Source organism: Nothoprocta perdicaria, unplaced genomic scaffold (genome assembly GCF_003342845.1).
Source record: "Nothoprocta perdicaria isolate Ctin4 unplaced genomic scaffold, notPer1 scaffold_152, whole genome shotgun sequence".
NCBI lineage: Eukaryota > Metazoa > Chordata > Aves > Tinamiformes > Tinamidae > Nothoprocta > Nothoprocta perdicaria.
The window spans coordinates 247,059-255,976 of NW_020454672.1; the positions used below are offsets into that span (position 1 = coordinate 247,059).

General features: G+C 39.2%; 1 long non-coding RNA gene across 1 annotated transcript; it reads left to right on the forward strand.

Annotated features, from left to right (window-relative positions):
* The first annotated feature begins 70 nt into the window (after positions 1-70).
* Positions 71-1,659, forward strand: LOC112943688. Its single transcript, XR_003248644.1, has 2 exons — positions 71-116; positions 519-1,659. It is a non-coding gene; the product is annotated as an uncharacterized LOC112943688 (long non-coding RNA).
* Positions 1,660-8,918: the final 7,259 nt, after the last annotated feature.

Consider the following 8,918-nt stretch of genomic DNA (forward strand, 5'->3'; position numbering starts at 1 on the left):
CGGATGGCGGCGGCCCCTCCATGGCGACGGCGCTGAGCGGCGCAGGCGGAGGCCGGGACCGGGCGCTCCCCCTAGCGGAGCGGGGAGCCCTCCATGGGGGAGGCTCAGCCCTCGGGGTAACCCTCTCTTCCCCCTCCATTACCCCGGCCTCGACATCTCGCCCCTTGCGCGCCTCCTTCTCCCCTCAGCCCCGGCCCGGCCTGGCCTGGCCGTTCCCGCACGCCCCCATCCAGCCCCTTCCCTCTTTCCCTCCGCGCGTCAGAAGCGCCGGGCGGCCCCCTCAGGAGCGGCAGGGCCGGGCGGCAGCGTTAGGAGCGCGGCGATCTGTTCCCCCTGTCTCTCCTCCCCAAAATGCCGCCGCCGCCTCCCCCAGCAGAGGAGCTCAGCCCTGTCATGTGCGTCGCGGCTGCGCTGGCCCCTTCTTCCCACTTTTCCTTACTGGGCTAGATGAGGAAAAGCTATCCCTTTTCAGTTTATTTCTGTTCTTTCTTTTTATTTCTTTCTTTTTTTTTTTCCAGAAAAAGCGGGAGAGAGAAAGAGAGGCTCGTGTTGAAGGCAACCAGCTGCAACTCTGAGTGGGAAACCCTGGACTGATCTCATGGCTTGCTTTTTTTATTTTATCTTTTTAAAAAWCTCATTAATGCTTCGATATCCTTGAAAAAAAATGAACCTTTTTGGTTGCTAACTCTCCTTGCTCCTCTTCCATGCGGTGACCGCTTTGTGAGGGAAGAAATGGCATGAAGTAAATGACTCCACTCCAAAGCAATCTGCTTTGCCAAAGTGCCCACTGAGCAGCACTGTCACTTTAATAATTCCAGGTCAAGGGATTGCTTTCCTCCTTTCCAATCCTCTCTTTTAATACATGGGAGGATCAGAGGGACATTAAAGACCATAAGGCTGGGTGGCTTGGATATAATAAAAATGAAAGTGACTGGCCAGTGACTCCTGTTGTTGGGGAAGAGGGTGATATTTGAAGGCTGTTGTCTGGTGAGGAAAAAAAGGGACCTTTTCAGTCTGCTGAGTAGTCGCCCAATGCATAGCTAGCAGAATTCATTCAAGAAGTGAAAGAAGTTTAAAGAGTCACTTTGGATTGTTTTTGTCTTCCTCCTTGTTTGGATTATTTGGGAGTTTTTGTCCTGCAAATAATATGCTTTTGAGCAAGTATTAAGAGAGCTGCCTAGAGATGGACCGTGCCTTAATTGTTTTACATAAAATMTTTTAATTTTCAAATTTTGCTGCCAGAAGAGGAGTTATAATAGGGTTTTATACTGCCAAGGAACATTTTCTCTTGTATTTTTATAGATTCAAATATATTTTAAAGAAATTGAAAATCTCTCTTAAAAATATTCAAAAGCTTCTGTTCCCCCCCCCCCCCTTTTTTTTTTCTTTATTTGTGGGAAGCATCGGAAGCTCCATGCAGGAAAACAGCAAGTACTGATAGAAATGAAGATTGAAGCTGCATTTCAGAACTGAACTGTAAAAGTGTTTTGCAATAGCTAGACCTCGCAAAGTGTTCCAGTGGTACATCGTTAATACCTGTAATTAAGTGCTTGCAAGCAGTAACAGAAGTAGGAGGAAGAATGCCAGTCAAGAAGAAAGGTGGGCTATGAAGCTTCCTATCTCATTTTGCATCTGTGTTTTGTTAATTTGTAGATTTCTCATACTTGCCATTTGAAATTAAAAGTGTTTGAATGGGGGATTGAAATTGTTTTTCTTTTGCGTTGGAAATGGGAGAAAAATCTGTGCACTTACCTATTTAAAAAGCATGTTTGTGTCCTGTTTTAAGACTTAYCATGTCAAATTTGGCCTCAAATACACATTTTATAAAATATCAGCCATCACAGATCTTAAACAAATGCCGAGATTTTCTCTTGGTGTCTAATATTGTGAAAAACCTCTTACAAACAGTAATGAATTTTAAAAACGTGTTTTTAGGCTATTGTCTATTCTTAAATGTTTGGCGGATAAACATTAGCCGTTAGTAGCATAAATAAATAACAAAGCAAAGTTTTGTGGCTAATCTTAAATAAAAATTTCAAGAGTTGTATTTTCCAATATGAAGGTGATTTGAATGTGTTTTTAAATATGTTTTTTTAATAACTTTTGAATGAAGGCATAGCATACACAGGCATATTTATGCTATGGCAGCATTTGAAAAATGACAACTAGCTGTATGYTTTCTCTCTTCTGTCCTCAAATCAGTGATTGCAGCTTTGGAAAATGTGGTTTCCAGTGTTCAGACAAGAATGGGGGAATGTACAAGGATGGAAAACACTTGTAGACCTTAGGTTATTTCAGGTTCCCTGTAAATGTGACACTAAATTAGGATGTTATTTAGGTTTCATAATAYACTAATAGAATAAATGGCAAATAATCTTTGTCCATTCAACTCATCTATCCAGAATTTGAAGCCCTCTGATATGGGAATGGCAAAACATGGGGGAAAGAGCAAAAAGTGAATGTTTCCCAACAGATGTGGGGACAGATTTGGACTCCTCATTCTCTTCCTTGTAGGAATATCCCTTCATTATGAGTTATAAATTAACATTTACTATGTAAATAACAGTAATAACACACAGATTACTAGAAATAATTTCAAACTAGATAGAGTGAATGGAATTTTATGAATGTATTTTTACAGATGACAGTGTAGAAACAAATTTTCAAAACTATGGAGTGGTTTAATAAATCATATTGTCATTGATACAATTATTTCTAATTATGTGGAGTAAACACAGGAGCAGATATAGAGATGTATTGTCGCTGATTAATATCCTTATAATTCATCCTATTTTGCTGTAAACATGTCACTCATCTACTGTGAGACTTACTATATGGTACAGCATGAAATTTTAAACAGCGTCTTTTTAGATTTTCAATCTTGACTCTGAATTGTGTGATTTTCAGTAAAGGATGTTTCTGAGCCAGATGCTTAGTTAGTTGCAAAATGCAGCAGGAATTTTGAGGTGAAATTTTACGCGTCTTTTGTGCAGGAAGTTAGTTTGGCAATCGTAACGGTCCCTTCTGGCCTTAAAAACCTGTTTATTTCCTGTTTGTTTCAAGGCAATTTAGTTCAGTCTTAGATTTTAATTTCTACTTCTGTCTTGCAAGGAAATGTATTTGCCATTTTTAAAACACAACATCAATAGAGATCCAAATGTCCTCCTTGAAATCCTTCAATGTATCTCATCATCAGCGCGTTATAGTTACCAGTGTGCATGTGTTTAAGTATTAAAAAGATATTGTTAGGATGTATTTAGACATGCAAATTAAAGGATTAAAATGCTAGCAAATCAGCAACTGTATTATTAGCTTGAATTACCTAATTTGCCTGTGCCATGCATTAGAATTAAACTTTGTAATCAAAAGCATGCTGGCAACTTGAAAAACACTTCCATCTGGGGAAAAAAMCCCCGTCATTGTTATAAATAATCCCTAATACTGCTATAGCAAAGGAGATTGAGGGGATTTTTCCCTATGCTTTCCCCCCATTTGTTTGCTTTATGCTTTTGACAGCACTTCGTATCTTGTTTCACATTTTTGTTGATGAATTATTTTCCCATTCTGGTGTTCTCTGCCTGGGAGTTCACATTATTCTYTCTTCCCAGTCCCTGTAATCTCTAAAAATCCCAGTGGGATACTCTCTTCTAGGCTGTACAAAAGTATGTACTTCAGTAAGAGCAAGATTATCCCTCTCCTTTTCAGCATTCCTCCTGTCTGCTGTTATTTTCGATTTGATCACAACATTCTCCTAAAATCCGTACCAAGTTAGGGAAGCCTGTAAAAACGAGCTTTGAAAGATCCTGATACTTGCCATAGAAAGCTGTTTTCCCCAAACTGTATTCTTTGGAGTCGACCAGTTCTTGCTCTTTTTGAAAAACAGTGAATGTGTTTTGAGAATTTGCCTTAAAAAGAGCTCTCACCTTAGGGCCATGGAAATAGAGACTTGATACTTGTTCTGATCATGTTGGTGTCAGCGTGTGACTGATGCTCTCTGATGTGCTGGGGTGAAATGAGTTTGTTGCCTCTGCTTCTGGAGGGAAATAAGGCTCTGCATTCCTAAGGATATTCCCAGAGTTGCTTGCTGGCAATTGCAACAACAAAAAGTCAAGGCTGGAAAGGGAGGATGAAGCACTCCCCAGGAGTGGAATGTGCTTCCTTTAGATAAGGAATGAGACATTGTATGGATGCTTTTACTGCTGATACATGATTAAACAAATGACTCTTCTCTTTGCCTTTTCATTTTTCATCTTTTATTTGTTTTAAAATGAAAAACTTAGAATTTTAAACTATAAACTTGTTTTCAGTTGGAAAATAATTTGTTAGTCATTGTGCCATGTGGAGACAATATGGGATGAAGAAATTCAAGACATAGACACTTTATTTTTTCAATTTGTACTTTCCTTTCACAAAAAAAAAAGCTAGGATTTGTTTCAGCACAACAATTAATACTGAATTTATGGAGCTTCTTGAAGAAAGCTTCACTGTAGAATTAACTAGCAATGCTGCACACGAGAGTCTCAGGAAGTGAAGTCAGATTTTTGTACGTTTTTAGATTTTTTTTCTCCCTCCCCAAACTACTTACCCAGTTTATTTCTGTTCAGTGTAAGAGACTATATTTAGATTTGCAAGTGCGTATATTTTGTATTCATTTACAAAATAGAGAAGAGCCTAAAATATTGCTCTTCATTGTTAYTCATGTTTCTCCCAGTGAGAAAGAGCCACATGCAACCTGTGGGCTGCCATTMATAGCATCTTTGACCCACTATCTTGGAACTAGTTGATAGAGACATTGACTCTGTTTCTATTTGAATACCATTGTTTTTCAGCTTACCTCTTAGATACAGAAATATATTCAAGGATATATTTTATTAATGAAGGCAACACCAAAAACACCAATAAATAAATAATCTTATTTAAGTGGCTGATCTGTTGAAGTGGTCTAAAAATGACTAGATAAGGGTTTATTTATTTTTATTTTAAGGCAAAGTTCATAAAAGGCCAGACAAAGTTGGCACTCATTAATGCACTGGAGTTCTTCATGCCTTGAACCTCTTTAATAACTTTTTCTTGGATAACAAACTTCAGATTTAGGCTTGTAGGTTTTGATACTCAATATAGAAGTGGCAGTGAATCTGGTCGTATATCCTTATAGCCCATAAAGTAGGAAAACTTCCCTTTTTCTTCCAAAAAGGCACTGGTATTACAAGTTTTTGCTCCATAGATATTGCCAAATAAATACATGGCTAAAAGCCTCATTTTTCACTCCAAGCACTATTAAACTCCCTGTCAGTTTTTAAAGTGCAGTGACTAGGAACAGTGAAAAGCTGATGAGGAGGTTCACAGTGAAAAGAACAGTTTTAGTTTTATGGGAGTTAAGCAAATTTGTGGCAGAAATTCTCTAAACTTGCCCAGCTTTTGCTTTAAAGCTGAGACTTAAAGGTGCTCTCATATCAGTAATCTCTTCTAGTCCTACAGCTTTCCTCTAGCAGCAACTTGCTGAAACAGTGGGATGTTTTGCACACAAAAAACGACTGCAGAAGCAGACATAATACAGGGCGTTGTTATATGAAAGTGGGCTGTAGAGCTAGAAGAGCTCTGGACTGGAAATAGAGAAATTCATGCCTCCCCCCCCNTCTACTGTTGTTGTAGTATTTGTCAGATTTCAAATGCAGATCCATCTCAATTTAGTTTCCTAAGAAGGGAACTTATCTTGTCATCTTGGGGGGCTATTGCAAGAAGAGAGATGCAGCTTTGGGAGCATTTTAATCCACCTAAAATCTGASCTGTCTTCCTAACAATTTACCCTCTTACACTGTGGAGTGAACGTAGTGCAGCCCCATTCCTAACTTACCTTCTGCAGTTAGTATAAATTTCAGTGTCTCATAAAAGTTTCAGTGAGAAACTGGTACATTTTTATGAGAGATCTTTATGAGAGCGCATTCTATAGCAGAAAACTACCCATTAATACCTTGTTGGGGAAAAGGCAATGCAAACTGTTCTGCTGGTCCCTAGAACTGGACGCATCCGTGATGCTGAAGCAGAGACAAGGGGCAGCTGTGCCTCCTCTCCCCCATTCCCGTGACCTGCATCCTGCTCGCAGCAGCTCTAGTGGGATCTTCCTGCTTTATAAGCGTTTCTTTTCCTCCTGGCCCTCTCGTCTGTCCTTCTGAACCTGTGCCAGATGGTGAAGTTTGATGTCAGAGGGTGGCCGTGGAGAAAAAGCTGAATTTGTAATTAGTGGTCAAATTCGATAGAGGCTGATTTTGTAGACCCTGTTTCAGCAAAATGCGAATTACTGCTTTACTCAGATTTTCTTATTTTGGATGAGTCTTGATTCTCACAAGTAAAACTGGTGAAGTAAAACTTCTCACAATTTAAATTCTCTTTTGTTATGGGTTGTTGTTGTATTTGCTGTACTTTAAAACAGTCCCAAACAGCATTATGGAAACAAAGATCACATTTTCTAATGCAATATTCATCCCAGAAATAGCGAGCCTAACTGCCTTGACCTGATTGGGGGTGACAGTAACAACCAACAGACAAAACAGCTGAAAAAACGGTTTTCTTTTTAACATCTGTCATTTGGAAGACCTTTCTGTGGCAATAAACTCTCTTTGCAAAGATATGGTAGTATAAATGCCCTTAATCTGTCTTCACTTTAAGGATGAAGAGATATTTTTCCCTTGCAAACATATTTATCAGAGCATGGAATCAGGTAGAGTTTCTTGGATAACTATTTTATTAGTTTTACAAGTAGAAATCAGAATTTTAAGTTTCACGCTGCTTTTCTGTAGTGTGTGCATCATGCTTTACAATAGTGGAACAGATAGAGTGACCTCCAACTTTAGGCCCTGGTGTTGTGCACTCCTATAGCACTGTCTCACAGGTGCCTGCTGATCTGGGCTTTAACAAAAATCCAAATAAGCCCCCAAGCAAAGTTCACAGAGATTCAGTTGTTTGATAGCTGAAAAGCAAAATTCCTTTTCTGCTCTCACTTGGCATTCTGCTTAGCAACTTGGAGACTCTGGTATGTTACCAAGGTTCTTAAAGGAAAAAATTGCAGAGTGAATCTGGGGAAATATAAGACTATATTGTGCATTTTGATAATAAATAAAGATAATTTAGTTTCCTTCCATTTTTTTTCCATCTCTAGGAAGATATCAGTGTTACTGAATTAGATCTAAATTTTCATAATTCCACCTTGTTCTCTTTCATGTGAAATAATACATTTTTTTGGTATGGGTTTGGAAATTTATTCCACAAGAGGTCTCTTTTGGCCAGTTTTCTGCCTCATTCCAATCTTCACTTTTATGTTAATTTTAATGTATTATATATATTACACATACACATACCACAGTTGTATTGAGTAAGTAAGTCTAGTTTCTTTACTTTTGTAGCTATGCTTCAAGTTCCAGTAGCCTTTTATATTGTACAMAATTAGACTGTAAGCTCTTCAAAGCAGGGCTAATGTAAGGGTTAATGTGACTGTTAAGCTCAGTTTTTGTCATTCTGCTGCTTAAAGAAGAAGTTTTAATTTGGTCCTCTTTCACTTTTGGGGTTTGTAGCTTTTTTTTTTCCCCCTGTCTTCATATTTACATTTTTTTTGAAATACTCATTTTTCACTGAGTCAATGTTAGCATTTTACACCTAAATTTCATTGAAAGGCATGAACAAGAAGCTAGTTTTATTTGTAGGGTTTTTCCTTGCAGGGATAAAGGACTTTCAAGGCCCCAGCATCTGCTTGCTGTAATGTCTGAGACCCAATCTGGGTGGCCAGGACAAGAAACCTGAGAAGGGATCAATAACAAGGAGGCCCTGTCCTACCTTCAACATGACTGGGAAGGAGAGAATAGAGGATAATATATTGAGACTGCAGGGTCAGATATTCCGATCCACTCAGGTGGAGCTGGAAGCAATAAGCAGGGAGGGGTGCAGAAGCGCTAAGTAGGATTTATTTTGACAACAAASACTGGAGTAAAGATTCTTGTGATTTTATGACCAGGTCAGCAAGTGATCTTTACGTAGGTGTTACTTTGGTAAGTAAATTTAGACCAATTTAGACATACATCTTTAAAAGGAAGCTAAATGCGGCAGTATAAATACGTAGTTACATGTTGTGAAATCAAGTGCAAAGATATGCAGCTAGTAAACTCACATTGCTATTCAGTCATCACATTGATCATTAAAATTTTCATAATATCCAGCTTTCCACATAGTAAATTAGACTGATTAAACACCAAACAAAACACAACCAAGCAGTCTTTTCCCATTTTACACCCTGKTTATTTGTGTGTTGTTCATATTTCTTAAAGCTCATAGTACTTTCTGTTCAGCTCCATCCACCAGTCTGCATGCTCTGGCATTCCCGGGTCTTCAGCTGGAGTTTAGAGACTGCTTTAAGATAAATTTAACTCCAGAAAGAAGAAAAAGTTTCAGAAATGTAAGCTGTGTACACAAGTTGTAGAGGCTGGAACTGGTAGCCTGGAAAAGAGCAGCCTGAGCAGAGAGAGGAATGTGACAGTGACCTGATACAGGAGTGGTTATAGAGGGTCCTTTGCCATACACATCCACACCTGGAGGATAAGCAGGAATTGTCTTAATTTACAACAGAAAAGATGGAAATTATAAGTGCCCTTAAAGCACTGAAATTAGGTAGTGAAGGAGCCTGTGGAGAGGTCCTGCCTTTATATGAGCTTGCCAGAGAGGTCAGGCAAACATTTCCAGGATGGTGCCTAAGTCGAGACCCTTCTGCGCTGCAGGGCAGTAAACCAGAAGCCCGAGGAGTSCCCCTGGGCTCTCTTTTTATCATTTGGGTGGCTCAGGGGGCTGCTGGCAGAGCACGGCTCAGCTAGCACCATGCTAAGCAATTTCATTTGCTTTTAGCCCCATTCACTGCAGTTTTTGCAAATCAATAT